Genomic DNA, 18,834 nt, shown 5'->3' on the forward strand with positions numbered 1-18,834 from the left:
TCGGTTCTTTACAGTGATTTTATTTAGGCCTCTGTAGTCGATACATGGCCTGAGAGAACTGTCTTTTTTGGAAATGGAGAAGAAACCCGCTACAGCGGGAGAAATTGATTTGCGGAATTCAATGGGATATTGGCCTGTGGTACAGATTCCTTGTCGGATTGGAAGGAGTGAAGCTGAAGCGGAGGAGATGTGACCGAGGGTGTCAAATGCTCTTTTAAATGCCTGGAGAAAGACAATGGTCGTTGAACAGTGGGGATTCTCTCTCCCAAAGAGGGGAAGCCCAAGCCAAGACCTCATCTGCTAGTAAGGAAATTATATATGCTACCCTGGATCGGTGAGTGCTGAACATGGAGGGCTGGAGTTCGAACTGAATTGAGCATTGGTTCAGAAACCCTCTACAAGCAATAGGGTCCCCTCCATAATGCAGAGGCATCGGGATCCGTGGTTCCCTGGGTGCAGGGGTGATGGGGCTGGTGCAGGTGAAGCTTCCAGTAAGGGCAGTGCAGGGGTAGAACCCACCTGGAGTGTCCCTAGTTGGGTAAAAATGTCCTGAAGTCGGCTTGAAATAAGTGCCAGCAGTTGTTTTACAGGGCGAGGCGTGTCTCATGCTTTTCGAGTAGTTCATCTTGTAGAGATAAGGATCGTTCTACCTCAGCCGGGTCCATGTTTGGCTGAGCAAAATGTGATGATGCTCATCTCAAATTAGGAGGCGGACAGGGCTGAGGTAGGGATATAAATAAACCAACCACAACCAAGGGACCGAGTCCTGTAAGGGTATCCGTAGTCGGTATGGAAGCAGGGGTCAGGGCTGGCGGCAGAATTGCAAAGTCCAGGGGACAGGCAGAGGACAGGGCTGGCGGCAGAGGTGCAAAGTCGAGGAGGCAGTACCCAAAATGGCCACAGAGAGCAGAAAGGGCCGGAGAGACAGAAAACCTTAACCAAAGTGAAAACCCAGCACGGATCAAGCAGAATCATAACAGTGCGGTGGCATACATACACAATTCTCGTTTTATCTGCTACATTGTAAGTATCCAATTTTCATGTTGCACATAAATGTTATCCTTCAGTAAATTCACTATTGTGGCTTTTCTTTGTTATCCATAAGATTCACAGAAGTTGGGACTTTATTGCTATCTCTCGGATATCTCCCTTCGAGACACTGCATATTTGTATCACTTTATTTATTATTTTTTTATCTATCTGTGCCCTATGTTCAATATTTGCTATATATATGTAACGGATTTTCTGACCTGTCTGACCCACCCAATCTCACATTGGCCCCTGTGGTCAAACCAGTCCCCATTACATGGTTGTGTCTGGTGGTGCACCTGTTGGCAACAGGACTCCTGAGTCTCCCTCATGATGGTGTTTGGGGAATGTCAACCCAGACAGGCAGCTGAGGTAGTGTGCGTGAGTCCTACCTAAATACAGTGCAGCGCCTCCACCTCATCAGGATCTCTGCGTCCGCAAGAAGATGGTTCTGATGAGGGACTCCTCTGTGGTGCCTTCCTCTGCTGAGTAATTCCAGACTCCCACGTGAGAGTGTTGTTGAACAGGGGCATCTTTATTGATGTTTCAGGCAGACTGCCCCTTGCAGCAAACAGCTTAGCCGCTCATCTCTCTGCTGCACTCCATCTGGAAGGTTCATCCTTCTCCTAATGGAGTGGCTTTCCACCTCTCCCCTCAGGGAGATTCACCAGCTTGTCTCTCTTGAGCTGCACAGACACACCTATTGCCTCACACACTGCAACACTGTTGCAGACCTCCACATGACTCTCCTGAACAGAGTCAGAACACCAACTGAACTGAACTGCTAACTTTAGGCAGTTCTGTGTCTTATATCACCTCCAGAAAACAAACACCCTCTGTGTCACTAATCGTGGACACACAGCATGTTGTCACTTCCTTTGGGACATATGACACCTCACCAGGGTTTGAGGGCAAACCTCCATGATTGTTACTGGCAACCCTACATACTTACCAGAATTACTGCCAGCATGAAAGAGATATGTACACCAATTTTACACATGGATACATATATATATATATTGCTCAGGAAAAAAGACCCGCCTTTCATATGTCATCATCTTATATATTTCTCGCCCAATTCTCATGGCAATTTGCACAATTGTTGGTCTGTTATGTAGGCTAACGCTATATAACAAGCACAATGTAGACAATTAACTGATGTTAACTAAATTTTTGTCACTGTATTGTCACTGTTAACTAAATTTATGTCAACAAGTACAAGATACACTGCTGTCGGGTCATGTTTAAGTTCAAAGCATGTGTTTAAAATGTCCTCCTTCTGCTGAAACACACACGTGAAGATGAGAGCGCCACTTTCTGATTACATAATCAATAAAGTGTTGATCCAGCTGCTCCCACTCCTGAACTATACGTTGTTTTACGAATTCATTTTTTCAGTTCTCCTAGGGACCATCCTTTCAGGAAACATTTTATGTAAGAGTTTTGGTCATAATTCTTACTCTGTCTAAAGCACTTTTTGACATGTGTTTGCTAAACACCGTTTTGTAACTATGCACTTCATGAGGTCATCATTCCGTCACCAATTCTAAAGAATATTTATTAGATCATCAAATACCTGTAATTCTTATATCTAAAAATCTACTGTGACAGACCTGTAATTGATCACATTTTCAGTAAAAAAAAAATTCTGCTAGATATGAGGAAAAATAAAAGTATATACTGTAAATGTGGTAATACAGTTAGGTTATCAGTTTGTATTTAATATTAAAACTAACTTTTTTAATTGGTAGAGTTGAATATTTAACATACAGTATATTCAATTTAGGATAAGATACAAAAAATATTTAATACTTAATTATACTGCCTTATTAAAATTAAATATTTAAAATATTTTGTGATTGGTTGTTGGGTTGTTTACTAGGAGTGACTAATTTAAAAAATACTAATTTAATAAATATATTAAATGTGCAAATTATTAAATTTCTAAATTAAAATGCTATTATTTCCAGGGTTTAAGTACTGTACCTAGAGTACACCAACTACTACATTTCCAGTATTATTAACAATTAATGAAGGTATTACTTGAGATAACATGATGGTATTTTGTATATTATAATATTTATATTTTTACCCTTTAAATTAATTGACTTAATTAAAGTGTAAACAAGGGTTACACATGTTATATGTGTATATACTATAGTCAAATACATATACTGTAAATTGTATAGTCATATACTATAATTTGGCATCCACTGATTAATCACAGTGATTTAAACTCACACTATGGTAATTTGCTTACAGTACGGCACAACTACAATGTTATCATGGACAAGTTTTTGTTTTTTTTCTAAGAGAGAAATAAATACCTGATATGCATTATTACTGTACTTCATATTGAAAATGATGTCATGACACAGCAGTTAACTGCACTGAAGCAAAACAGAACACCTCATACTCAGGGTGATTTCATAGTATAACAATCAACTGCATTGAAGTATATGGAATACATTAACTTTGTCGTTTGTAAAACAGCTTTGAATTTTCACAAGTGCATATTTCCATTGCATTTTCAAACATCATGCCACATCTGTGAAATGAATTGCGTCTGTCTACAACAGTGGTTTTAAACCTTTGTACTGTGGAGCCTGAGTGGAAGTTACAGTATCAGGGGTTCCCTGACAAGAATTGAGATAATGGCGAACATTTTTTTTCTACATTGGATATATCTTGGCAATTATAGTTTTTATAATATTACATTTATTATTGCAGACATCGTTATTATAAGCTAGTCTAGTGTTTTTTGTGTATGTTTTTTTCTCCAATACTTTTGTGTAATACTAAATCATCACAGTCAATTATCCACAATTCTCCCATCATATAATATTTTCATTTCACTATTATTTAATCATGTTTCTCAGAAGCAGATAACAAATTGTTCGCTGTGGTAATATAATTAGCATACAAGATTACTGTTTCCATTTCTCCTTGCATATTATTTTTTATGAATATACTTTATATATTAAACATTTGTATCTATTAAACATTGTTAAAATGTGGCAGAAATGATTTATTTTACAGGATACTAATGTATCCTTCTATTAGAATGGGCTAACAATAATTGAAATATAATTTTGTTCTTTCTGTTCTTCTTGTTGGAAGCCACATCAATCTTGAACATGAACTTGAATCAACATACTATAAACTGTGTACCCTCAGTCAATTTCTACTAGCAACATTGTTCATTATTTCAATAATGGTTTCCGATGATACGTTGGTTTAAAGATTTACAATAACCCTAAAAGAACAAAATTATGTTTGGTAAGCTATTACTGCTCCTGAAAGGGATTTGTTTGAAGTGCTCATAAACTCCCTAGGGTTTTAAAGTCAATATTGCTTCACATGAAGTGACACTCATCAGTCTTGTATTCAGAGTGATTATAGCAGCTGTATTTTAGATATTGCTGCGCCCCCTGTAAAGGACACATAGCAAAGGTGATTAAATGTTGGCCTCTTCGAGACTCTGTCTACCTTAACCTAGGGATGCATTGTATAATGATAAGTAACAGGGTATTTTTCGAAGAGAATATTTCATTTCGTTATTAACTTTTTTCTTCAGTCATAACTTTATGTTTTGCGAAATCAATCAAATATGGCAGTGTTTTCGCATGTTTTTCTGTTGTGGCTAATTTTTATTTTATTTTATAAAATGGCTTTACTGAAAAATATTTTATGCAGAAGTCATCAGTAATGATGTATGAGCTTTTAAAAAATGATGTGTAATGTTTTACTGTACATGTGCCATACAATATATACAATTAAAACTATTTATAGGATTTGTGAGTTGTGTACTAAAGGCCCACAAATAAATATGAGACAGTAGCAAAATTATTGCTGGGCAAAGAATACAAAGAAATGGTTCATGAAAACAATTAAGCAAATAGGGCTCCTTTGTTATTCCTGGCATATTTTTGACGGTTGGGAAAAACCTTGAAAATAATTCATAAATACATACCAGACAAAAATGTTGTGCTTTGCAAACTGATCTAGGGGAATGAATGTAAGCCAAATTATAGCAAATTAACTAACATGATGTAATGTCATCACAATATATTTCTTGTCCATACATGATCAAAACCCAAGTATTGTGTCTCTTGCTTTGATGTTGTTTTACTGTTTGGTTGTGCTGATATTTTATGAAATTTGTAGAATGATGTTCTTATAAACAAGAGATCTCACAAACAGATCTATTCTTCAGCTGCCAATCGTGTGGTGTCAGTACAAGGGGAATCAAAAACAAAAGGGTTGGAGTACTGGGATGAATTTGGGGAGAGAATAGTGTAGAACAGAACATTTCAGAGGCAAACTCATTACATAATGAGTTACTCTGTCTTCTTTACCCTCTCCAACCTAAGAATTGCTCTACATACAATATCCAGCACTCCGTGGTTATACAAGTGTTGTCAATTGTAAACTGCTTAAAAATAATTAATTGAGATTATTACCAAACTTGCAAAAATCAATTTTTGTGTGCAAGCAAACATGTTTAAGATTAATCTGTTCGTAGCAAGAAATAGAAAGACAACCTTTTCCCTTCATTCCAAAGCATACAGTATTTGAAGTAAACATGCACATCCTGTGCTGTGGCTAGTTCACATATGGCTACATAATCACATTAAGCAATCAGGACAAATCTTTTATTCTACAGATTTTATGATGTACATTCATGCATTCCAGTGATTCTTATGGCAAGAGGACAAGATATAGATCTATCTACAGACACTTTCTTTTCTTCTATTTATATAACTCAATGGTGTAACATGGGAGCTGTGTCATAGTCTAACAGCAATTATGCACCTTACTTACAGTAGTAAAGCTGTCAATATTAAATCAGATGTATCATGACCCTAGTTAATCTCAAACTCTGTTTTTCAAACAGGTATTGTACTTGTAACAGGGTTTGTCCTTATAAGAACCCATTGGTGATATACAGTACATGTATTGCATTTTTTATTATTCAAAATGTATAGGTTATAGTTTAAGAAAAGACTGGTCTGTTTCCTATTAAGGTAAAAACCATGACACATGTATAGACATTTTGTGATGTGAGTTACAGTACAACTCAACAACTAGGCTATACATTTCTAATGCAGTTACTGTTGTTTAGACATGTTTTTACTAAGCAATGTAATAAGTTATTTCCTTGTTTTACATACTGCACATGTGTACAATTATAAGTAATTACTGAAAGTAACCTAATTTGTAAATGGACACACTGTTTTGAGCATGGAGTATTTATTTGCTTTTGTTGTTAAAGAACAATATTATGCAAGGGGATCTCCCTAATGGTGTATCTAAATGATTGCATAATCTTGTGCATTTGGCCTCTTTATAGTTATCGGAGTCTCAAAAGTTTGTTAAATTTAGAATAATACAGTTGAATACTGAAGTATTTAAATATATATTTATATATATATATATATATATATATATATATATATATATATATATATATATATATATATATATATATACATATATATACATATATATACATATATATTTTTTTTTTAAATACTAATTTTGAAGGTTTATTTTTTCTCTGATAAAAACTGTTAAATGCAGGAGGCCCTTTGCAAGGATGTTATCCCTAACACTTTGCAAGGATCGTTGTCCGAATTACAGTAATTTGTTTCCAATTTCTAAACATTCAACCTTAACATTATTTACAGTATGTCATTTAATTCTGCATTTAAAACTATGCAAAATGATATTGCTGTTTTTGAAGTCATCAGCCCAATAAACTGCCAATCACTGTCCCTAACATGATCATTCTGTAATTTGTAGACATACTGTAAGCTATGACCATGATGTCATGATTTTCTCCACTTGAGTCTAACCAGGATTTCAGTCGTATTCAAAGGAAAGCATCAACTGAATTTTCTCTTGGTTATACAAAATGTTTGAGTCACTCCCTCAACTTTCATCTACATCTTTTTCTGTCAAGGTGTATGTGTTATGCTATTAAGAGCCAATTTTACATTTTGCAGAGTTGATATTCCAAATGGATGGCTCTGAGGGAAAAATATAGCGTTCCTCTCCCACCTTGCTCCACTTTTGTAGTTGAATATGTTTATTGTAACTAAGGCTTAATTTAAGGTGGGACATACCCTGAGGGAACATCTCCTGGAGAAATTGGGAAGCTAAACTTGATACAAAAAGTATGGCTCATTCTTACACTGGCGACACACTTTATTCGAGCTTGGCTAGTCCCACGAATTCGGGTATACCCGGGTGTATTGAGGTTTGTGACTGTTTTCTGCCCGAGTGCATTGAGGTATTTTCCAAGCAGGGATTGAAGCATTTTATTCCTGCTGGCTGCAATACTGCACAGTATATATATATATACTGCATTACAATTCATGAATTTATGCCATCTGGTAGACACGCGAAGCATTGCAGCCTATTAAATCCTAATCATTATCATTTAACAGATCAGCCGCCCATCAGCCAGGCATGAACCCAGGCTGGGAAGGCAAATGCAACGGGGCTTGTCAGAGGTGAGGAGCGGCGCATTCCAGGTATCTGCCAGGTACATACCGGGTATTTGCTCGAATAAAGTGTGTCGGTGCAGTAGTTATTGCTGTACTTGTCTTCTTAAGTTCTGGTGCATGATGTCTTCCCTGTAGCCCTACATTAAAAAAAACAAGTGTTGACATTTTTTTAAAATAAGGCTTCCAGCAGGAAGTCATATTGCAATACAACTCTCTTGTCCTACTGTAGGTGCTGTGTTGTCCTATACCTTTGTCACCCAGTGAAATAAATAGGTCCGGTTTGTTTGATATGATCTACATCTGTGTTTCCTAACTGGGGCTGTAGAGGGGTCCGTGAATAAAAGGGGGATCAGAGTGCCATTAAGGATATAGACACTGGAAGTGAAAGACACGGAGGAACAAAGTGACAGATAGAAAGAAGGGTAAATTACCTATATATTCCATTGTTCTTATATTTTTAAATGGGATTTTTGGGAGGCCTAACTCCCAAATCTTGAACATCTTTCTTTGAGCACTGAATACATAATGGGTGTGCACAGACAAAATGTGTTTTTTTTGTTGTTGTTTTTTTTAGGAGCCAGGTTTAAAAGGATTGGGAACCATGATATACTGTATTAATTTTATTTATTAGGATTTATACTAGGTAATGTACAGAATTTTAGATGCTCAAAAAGTATTTATTATAGCAAGGTTACTATTAATTTCCTTAATGTTCATATACAGTAGTTCACAGACCTGTAGGTCCCAGCCTCCTATCTCTTTTCACATTTGTTATGTGTGACTACACTTTCCTGTTCATGTTTTCCAGATCATATTCACAGACCTAGTCAATCAGTTTCTTATGATCATACCTGTCATTAAAGACTCAGTGAATAGGTCTGTAAATAGCTGTGCTGGCACCTCCCTGGTAGATCTCTCTCTGATTACATTACCTTATTTTCAGTGTGACAAGCTTCTTTGGGACTTTCTCTTATTACACACGCCGAAGAGACTTGTGCAAACAAAAGTCTTCAAGAATTAGGGATTTATAATCTTTCCAATTATATTCTATCCCCTGCACAAATTCAAGTGCTCAATAAAGGAGTGAATTTTGCTCCTGTTGGTCCACCGAATGAGTTTAATATGTATGTTGATTTACAGAAATATATACGTAAAATCACATTAAAAAGACATTATGCAAAGATCTCTAAGAAATATGACAAATCGTGTGGAGGTTTACAGGAATCTATACAGATAATGGGGGACACCTATACACCATCAATCATCATTGATAATGATTTGATGGATGAAGGCGTAATAGGTGCGGCAATGAATGTTCATTCATCATTCTATTGTGATATGTTGGAACTTGTGGAAGATAACAGTAGAGTTAGGGCTATTGACAGTATAGACAACTCTAGCTGTGGGAATTCACAAGCATCACAAGATATAGATACTCTGCAGGATCTGTTGGGTCTTTATTTGGAAAGTGAAGATGCTAAAACCATTATGCATACACCATATAGACCTAACAGTTTATTTTATCCCTATGAATCCAAAGGTCCTTATGTGGAGCTTTTTGGTAAACTTGTAGAAAAGGATCTGCAGTTAATGTGTAAAAACAAACGTTCATGTATGGTTAATGACAATTTAAGCCACCACGAGAGACGAGCTTTAAAAGAATTACATTCGAATGGTGACCTTATCATACGACAAGCGGATAAGGGGGGTGGGACAGTCCTGCAAAATAGGGAGGACTATATTAAAGAAGCACATCGTCTTCTGAATGATAGTATCTCCTATGAAAAATTACCAGGTGATCCCACACTGAAATATCAATGCATTATTAAAGATTTCCTAAGCAAAGCACTCAATCTAGGGGTACTGTCAGGTAAAGAATTTTCCTATATGTATAAGGTCTGTCCACGTGTTCCCATTCTGTATCACATACCAAAGATACATAAGACATTAGAGAGTCCCCCTGGCCATCCCATTGTGTCGGGGATTGATTCCATCACTGCTAATTTATCACAATATGTTGATTATTTTTTGGCACCCCTTACTGCAGCACTACCCTCTTTTTTACGTGACAGTATGGATGTATTAAATTCCTTACAAAATATTACTTGGGAGGAGAATTACATCTTGGTTACTTTAGATGTAGCCTCTCTCTATACCTGCATACGTCACAACCAAGGTTTGGAAGCAATCATCAATTTTTTGCACAATGATAATTCCTTAACCGATGTACAACAGAAATTTATTATAGACAGTGTTAATTTTATACTTTATCATAATTATTTTTCTTTTGAGGGACAATTCTATCTCCAGACCACTGGGACGGCCATGGGGACACGTTTCGCTCCCAATTACGCTGGTTTGTTTTTGGGAAAGTGGGAACTAGATGTTATTTGGAAGAACAATGCCTATGGTAAACATCTTAAATATTACCGACGGTATATAGATGATATCTTGATCATCTGGTCAGGTACACAGGATGACCTGGATTCATTTATTAGAAGTATAAATAATAATGAGAGAAATCTGACTTTCAGTGGGGAAAATAATAATAGTGAAATTAATTTCCTAGACCTGAAAATTACCATCCAGGATAACAATATTGTCACGAAAACGTTTTTCAAAACAGTAGATGTCAATTCCTATTTGGACCGCAACAGTAACCATTCCATCTTCTGGTTAGATAATATTCCGTATGGGCAAATGTTGCGTGTCCATAGGAATTGTTCACAAATCACTGATTTTGACACACAAACACTAAGTCTTGCTACTAGGTTTAAAGAAAAAGGATATGACGAGGAACTTATAAGTAAATCTATTAAAAAGAGTAGAGGAATGTCTCGGAAGGAATTACTTATTCCAAAATCTAAACAACTGGTTAAAAAGAAAAAGGTTTTTAGTGATACACCCATTTTCGTGACAGGTTTTTGCAGACAGGAAAATAAGATAAGAGGGATTCTTAATAGACACTCGGATGTCCTGAAAATGGATCCCATTCTAAAGGAAACGTTGCCCTCTAGGCCCAAAGTTGCCTTCAGAAAAGCCAAAAATATTAAAAATCGGCTGGCACCTACCGCTCTGAAGAAGGCCACTAGCGAAAACAATAAAAATCTTACTGTAAGTGGCAACTTTCTTGCTAAACCAATGGGCAACTATACATGTGGCGGATGTGTGGTTTGCAAACATATGAGCAAAGATAAAGTGATCTGTAATAGCAACAATGGGAAGGAATATGTGGTGAATCATTTTATAAACTGTTCAACGACGTTTGTTGTATATGTTATCAATTGTTCATGTCCATTAATTTATGTAGGGAAAACCATCTGACCACTTAAAGTGCGTATTGGTGAGCATATTAATGGGATTAAAAATGCACGACTTAATTTAGAGAAGGGCAAAACTATCCATAATCTAGCTCAACATTTTTTAACCCACCATAAAGGAGAGTCAGATACCCTGCGCTTTAGGGGAATTGAAGTAGTATTCAAGGATCCCAGGAGGGGAGAATTTCCTGCTCCAAAGGGAACAATTCTGGATTTATACACTGGAAAGCAAGTCACCCGGTGGGTTAAATGAGCAGATAGAATTGGCCCCTTTTCTAAAATAACTTTCTAAAATAACTTTCTAAAATAACTTCCAAATAACTTCAAAAATGATATCCAATTCCCCTTGGGTGGTATGAGACATGTCACTAAGTTCATTATTACTCCAGGGGGTTAATGAGGTTATTTTCCTAGGTTTTGTGCTAATATGGTTATTTGTGAAATGTATTCACCTAATGATAATATGTAACAGATTTTGATATAAAGTTATTGAGTCCTGCGAGCATAGCTCTGACTCATCTAGTTATACAGTAGGATGCGATGTATGTATAAACACATGTAATTTTTAACATCTCCTACTAAGGCTTTTATCACATTAGATAGTAACATATAATTATTTTTTATGGATTACATAAGTACTCAGTGTGTGATGAATGTAGATTTATGTCCATATGGTTCTAATTTTAATTAAAAAATTAATCTAGTTAAAGGGGTATTTATCTGTGTACCCTCTTAAGTGTGTCCTGCTAGGTTTTACTCTGACACTCATAGGTTAATCAGGACAAGCTGCGATAATTGTGTTTATCTCTTGTTCTTTATAATATATATATTTATATTTTTTTATTTTTTAAGGTATGGACAATGATGTAATTGTAAGGAGTCTAGAGCTTAAATAGCTCTGAATATTTTTATGTTTACAAATTAATTCATTATAATTATGTTGCATCATGAGGAACAATAGACTAATTAATAGTCATTGCTTTGGTTCCAAGTATTTTAAATTGTTTTTATTTATATATGTCATTTTAAATGTATTTTTAAATCAATTATAGTTTATTATTTTAAGTTCTGTCAAGTTATGTATTTGTGTGGGTATTATTTTGTAAGTGTCATGTATTTATTATCATTTTTATAATTTACTGTTAGCATTTAGTTATATTGATTTGTCAATTAGTATGTGAGCAGTTGATTGGATGGTTTGATAGCCTGAAATAAGACATGGGGCCTCATGCAGTAAGCGACGATTATGTGAAATCGACAAGCTTACCGATTAGTCATGTTACTGGCGATTTTTCCTCTCCTTATGCAGTAAGTGCCGAATACATTCAAAATCAAGGCGAAAACATATCCGCCCACTCTCACGATGATTTGCCGATCACACACAGGTGTATCGGCGTGCGTGGCGGGGTGCTGTTACGTTCGCCAATCAAAAATCTTGCTGAATCAGGCGAAACAAGCATGTATTGGATAGCGCGCCATATTTAAAGGCAACGTGTACTGGTAATAATTCTCTGTGTTGTTGGGAGTGAGAGAGAAAGAGACGCACAGAGCTGGGCGATTTAATATTTGCATATTGACTGAGAGACTTGTTGTGTATTGTGAAAGCTTTGTCCTTTGTTGTTTTGTTTACATCTTTGTCTTGTTTTATATGTGGAAGTGTTTCATGTGATTGGCTGTACATTTTTTGTCTGTTTTTTGTGAGTGCTGTAAGTATGCCCGCAAAGCGTGGGAAGAGTGATGCTGGTGGGAGTGGGAGTGCTACTCGTGCGAGTACGCGTCGGAGTGAACGTACTGTTCAGGGGAGTGATGTTGCTAGGAGTGCGAGTGCTGTTGCTGCGAGTGGTGTTGCTGGGAGTGGGAGTGCTGTTGCTGCGAGTGGTGTTGCTGGGAGTGTGAGTGCTGTTGCTGGGAGTGTGAGTGCTGTTGCTGGGAGTGGGAGTGCTGGTGCTAGGAGTGCGAGTGCTGTTGCTGGGAGTGGGAGTGCTGGTGCTAGGAGTGCGAGTGCTGTTGCTGGGAGTGGGAGTGCTGCTGCTGGGAGTGGGAGTGCTGCTGGTGGCTCAGTTGCTGATGGGGTGTCTGGTGGTGGCGTGCTTGCTGGTGGCCAGCTTTTGGAGTCTCTTCCATTGGAACAAGGAGAGTCCAGTCAGCACCAGCCAAGCTCTGAGCCTAAACCTGGTCGGAAGAAACGTGTGGAGAAGCCACGTAATCCTCGCTTCAATGACCAGGAAAATAGAGCTCTTGTCACTGGGATTCTGGAGCACTATGACAGTATCTATGGACATTTAGTAGGTAAGTGTACCTTGACATTTATTCTTCAAATACATGTGATCCTAGGTCATCTGAGTTGTGTTCATATGCAAATATGGGTACAGAAGATCTTTCTATGTTAATTAGTGTGGAAAAACAGCTTTTTATCATGCGTTACAAGGACAACAAAACTCAGGCGTTCAATTTGCGTTAACTGCATACAATATTAATGCAACCTTGCTTACATGTATAGTTTTAGTAGTGAATGCTCATGTGCTTCACATATTACACCTAAAACAGCATGTTTGCTTTCTCTTGGAACAGCTAGCAGTGTAGGAAACTGGTGCTTGTATTATTATTAATTTACCTCATATATTTTATATGTTTTTCAAGGGCGGACAAGTTCATCAAGCAAAAAAGAAATGTGGGACACAATAGTCATTGGTGTCAATGCGTGTAGGAATCATGTCAGGGACAAGCGGAATTGTCACAAGAGATTTGACGATATTAGGTCAAAATTAAAAAGGAAAATACAAGACCAACGCGTGCATGCTACTGGCACTGGAGGTGGGCCGACACCACAACGTCTGATATTAACTCCATTGGAGGAGCTGCTTCGGGGAAAATTACTTCCCGTCGTCGTCGAGGGCTTGGCTGGTGACCGTGATATTGGAATTTATCCCTCACAATTTCCACCAGGTGAGAAATATTACTGTACTAGGCGTGTCGTTGCTTACAGTTATTTTGCATATTTCCGATGCTTTTTATACTGTCTTCACAATATAAGCATACCTGCATCTATATATGTATATGTCTGATTCTGTATATATATATATCTCAAAATAGACATATATGTTGTAGTCCTACTAAAAGCAGTAACTAATATAGCACGTGCCATTGCGTGGTCATTTACATGTGAATTCCCAAAATGCATTGCTGCAGTGGAAGCAATTGATGGTGGGCGAAGATGGGGAACAACAGGGTAGTACACATGTGTAACACATGCTAATGAGAAATTATTACTAGCTACAGGTACAGAACATAAATATGTATAATATTATTGTGTATTTTATTTATTTTACTCCTACAAACACAACTTTACTGCCTATTGTAAGCATGCATAAAATATATTGCATGCAACGGCCTACAAACATCACTTGCACTAACACATCTATAGTTGTTTATGAAAAGGTCCATTTGTGCTTTATGTCATATTCAGACAGCATAATGAGGCACACGTAGCATATGTTATGTCATTGTGTTCATAACTTCAACACAGCAGACGACTATTTAGCTCCTCTAACATTGTGTTAAAGCAGCTGCAATGAATATCTCATCACAGCATACACGTCAACAGAGGGGGTGGGGTTCAGCACACACACAAATTACAGGGTCATGTTAGGGTCAACTTAGTTCACACCATTCTCACCTGTTTGAAGTAATTGAAAGGTCTGGCTAATTAGGCTTTTTATGGGAAGGGAATACCGTTCTTACAACCTGACAAGCACAACTGAAGTTAATCACACTCATTTGAAAGCGTAACTCTAGCTACTAAATGCCCCAACAACTCATTAGTTATCAAAGCGTACGTCACACATTAGTTCACTCATATCTATAGTTGAACTACTATCAACGACACATTATCACACACTGCATGTGTTGTATTGTTGAGTGACAGCCACATTCAGGTGTGCCACATCTTCTATTAATTTACCACACATATCCTGTACCAAAAACAAAACTTTTTGCAATATGACCACCTTCATGATAACCATTGTGAATGTTCATCTCATGATAGTTATGTACATTATGATACTGATATCACTACACAACATATGATTTTTATGTACAATTTTAATCTATTTATCCTCACGCATTACTGCAGAAACATAGTATGTTGTATGTTAGGGAACTCAAAAGTTCTAAGTACACAGCCATGTACATTGTTATTACAACTATTTATGTTCACTTTCACACACACATTTTCGGTTAAGGAACTGATGCTGTTAGGTACTCATAAATACAGAACATACAATAACTGTATGTTCTATATTTACACATGTATATGTAAAACTAATGTTATTGTTATATATAGTTGCCCCTGGAGGACATGTGTCACCTGAGACGGAACAAGTGTCTTCACCTGGGTCATGCAGCTCAACACACCTAGAAGGTGAGTGTATCAGTTGGTGGCCATATAATATGTGCACTTCTATATGTAATGTTGTCATGTTCATTATTTGTTTTGCACATGTTCTTTAAATAGGATTACTTAGTGTCAGTGAAAATGAAGTGTAAGGCAACATGTATTGTGTTAGTGATGTTAACTATCATGTAGGAGTTCTGAGTTTAGAGCAAGTTTTCATTCATTCATATTTCATACTGAGTCCAAACATTATTCTTAAGTCAAGGTAGTTTTTAATGTGAGGTTATAAAACGTATGGAAACATGTTAGGTGTTACTTATGACACAGTATAATTACATAGTAACACAGCAGAGATTAACATGCCATTTAATAATGTGTACATTTATTTGTAGAACATGATGATGAAGATGATGATGATGATGCCACCGCCATAGACACAGAAATACAATCAAGTGAGCATGAAGAGGTTCCAATTGAAACAGTTTTACCGCCAAATCGTCCATCAACTACCACATACGATGCAATTGTAGCTTCTGAGGGAAAAATTGTGGAAGCAGAAAATCGTCGCCATTCTGATCTGATGACAGTGCTGGAAAGGATGATTGCACTGCAGGAAGAAACGATATCACAATTGGCACATCTCCACAGAGTCTTCATTGAAGTGCCTAAACAGTTGCAAAAAATCAACACCTCATTCGAAGCATTAGTTGTTCAGCAAACCCAAGCAAATTACTTGAGAATGACTACTGTACCACATTTCAACTTCAACACCTCACAGGCAGGATCTTTACATGCTGGTCATTTTTCACCACATGCTTCTGAGCTTCATTCCCCAGGTCCCAATGTTACCGGTCAAGTATCAGACATTGCTGAGCAGGTTCCTGACGACATCCTACCGCTGCCATCTGTACTAAATCAGGAGCTGACACCTACAAAGGAGGCGACAAAAACAAAACAGCAAAAGCAGTTACTACTGACCAGTTTTTGGACACAAACAAAAAAAGACACACATGAAACAGACCAACCATCACTTGTGCAGTGTCTACCAACTTATTCACATGTGTCAGTGGGCACAAGCCCTGTCGGTGAGTCACTGTCCAAAAGCCCTGTCCGTGAACAGTCACTGCCCACAAGCCCTGTAGGTGAGTCACTGGCCAAAAGCCCTGTCGGTGAACAGTCATTGCCCAAAAGCCCTGTAGGTGAGTCACTGCCCAAAAGCCCTGTCGGTGAACAGTCACTGCCCAAAAGCCCTGTAGGTGAGTCACTGGCCACAAGCCCTGCCCGTGAAGTGCCAGAGGCCACTCAAAGTGGCTCTGTTGTGGCTAAAGTTGTTGCAAAACGAAAAAGGAAAATACAAGAGACAACAAGCAGGCCTGTTACTCGCTCTCAAAAGGAACAAAAAAAATAAATGTTATAAATCACTAAATATGTCTTTGGCCTTGTTTTGTTGACTTCAGATTATCTCATTAATATTGTATGTATGCTGAAGACTGTTTTGTTTCCAAACTTTCAAGTATGTTCTTGTACACGTGAAGTTTTGGAAATGTTAACAGTCCTAATTAATGAATAGTGTTATGAATATTGATGTATTTATCGTGTATTCAGTAATGGTCCACCAGGAGCCAGTTGCTATGTTTAGTGAAGCTGCCATTGACTTTGCAGCAAAACATTGCATTTGGGTGTGTTACTTGATGTAATCATTGCATGTGCATATTATTCACATGCAATTAAAAACACACCTATTTAACTGCAAACATCTTTCTTGTACGTGTACAACAGGATTATGTGTTAAATTTTACTTACCTTTGCCTTGGCTGGGCATTGTAATGTTGTCCTTTAATCATTTATGTGTTCTTGTTTCAAGAACATCTCTGAATTTATACTTATATATATGTAGTATGTATGGATATATGCACACACACACACACAGACACACACTGTGTGTGTGTCTGTGTGTGTGTGTGTGTGTGTGTATGTATGTATATATAGTACTATCTAAAATGGTATAGATGTATTTACAAAAAACATACACTTCATGCTTCCTTGTGAAAACACAGTATTTTAATAATACAGGCCTAATGTTTGTGAAGTATACTACCTGTGAGCCTATAACAGTATTGGCCTAAAACAAATGTTTATTACTTAATACACTCATGTTTATCACCATTTAAATAGGTTTCATACAAGGGATACTTACTGGCATCATTATGTTGTGTGTACTCATGTATATATATATATATATATATATATATATATATATATATATATATATATATATATATATATATATATATATATATATATATATATATATATATATATATATATATATATGTATATATATATATATATATATATATATATATGTATATATATATATATATGTATATATATATATATATATATGTATATATATATATATATGTATATATATATATATATATATGTATATATATATATATATATATATATATATATATATATATATATATATATATATATATATATACAGCTAAACCCCGTTATAACGCGCCTCGCTATACCGCGATTCGGTTATAACGCGGTTTTCCCGTGGCTCCCGTTTTTTTTTGCACATTGCACACACTGCACACACTCACTGCACACACACTGCTCATTGCTCACACTGCACACACACTGCACAAAGCACACACACTGCTCATTGCACACACTGCACACACTGACACATTGCTCATTGCTCACACTGCACACACACTGCTCACACTGACACACACTGCTCATTGCTCACACTGCACACTGCTCATTGCTCACACTGCACATTGCTCACACTGACACACTGCTCATTGCTCACACTGCACACACTGCACACTGCACACACACTGCTCACACTACACACACACACATATACATAAATCAGCCTTACCTTGAGGATGATTGGTGAGGCTGCGGTGGAGGGGGATGATGGCTGCGGGTGCCCCCGATGCTGCGGGGGCTGGTGGGATGGCCCGGTGCAGTGCGGGGGAGCATGGGGGGGGGGCAAGAAGCAAAGCGGCCACCCGAGAGAAACAGCAGGCCCCCAAGGTTCTCGGCCCACGGACCACGAGCCCTCAAGAAGATGGGAGGACAACAGACCTGACAGCTGAGGTCGCCACGGGAGTCTCCACCGCAGGCCACGTGACATCCCACCTTCCATGGAGCCGCATGGACGTGCCGTCCGCTCCGCTGACACGGGTGGCCAAAGGGACAGCACCCCCAGCCTCCCCCCTCGGGGACGGCCACCAGCGCCTCCCGTCCCCGGCACCGCCCCCACCCCCCCGCGCCCGAAGACAGGGGTAAGAGCTCCCTATCTGGCATATTCCCATCCCCCTGAGGCGCGACACAACCGGCACTCACGCCGAAGGCGGCCTCCTCCCGGATCCCCTCCCTAGGCTCGTGGAGAGGCCCGGGGCTTCACCGGGTGAGGAAGTGAACGGCCCAGAGGGGCGGGAGGGGATAGCGGGGAGGGCACTGGGGGATAGTGGGGAGGGCACGGGGGGATAGCGGGGAGGGCACGGAGGGGATAGCAGGGAGGGCACGGGGGAGATAGTAAGGGGCAGGGATG

Source organism: Ascaphus truei, chromosome 3 (genome assembly GCF_040206685.1).
Source record: "Ascaphus truei isolate aAscTru1 chromosome 3, aAscTru1.hap1, whole genome shotgun sequence".
Lineage (NCBI taxonomy): Eukaryota > Metazoa > Chordata > Amphibia > Anura > Ascaphidae > Ascaphus > Ascaphus truei.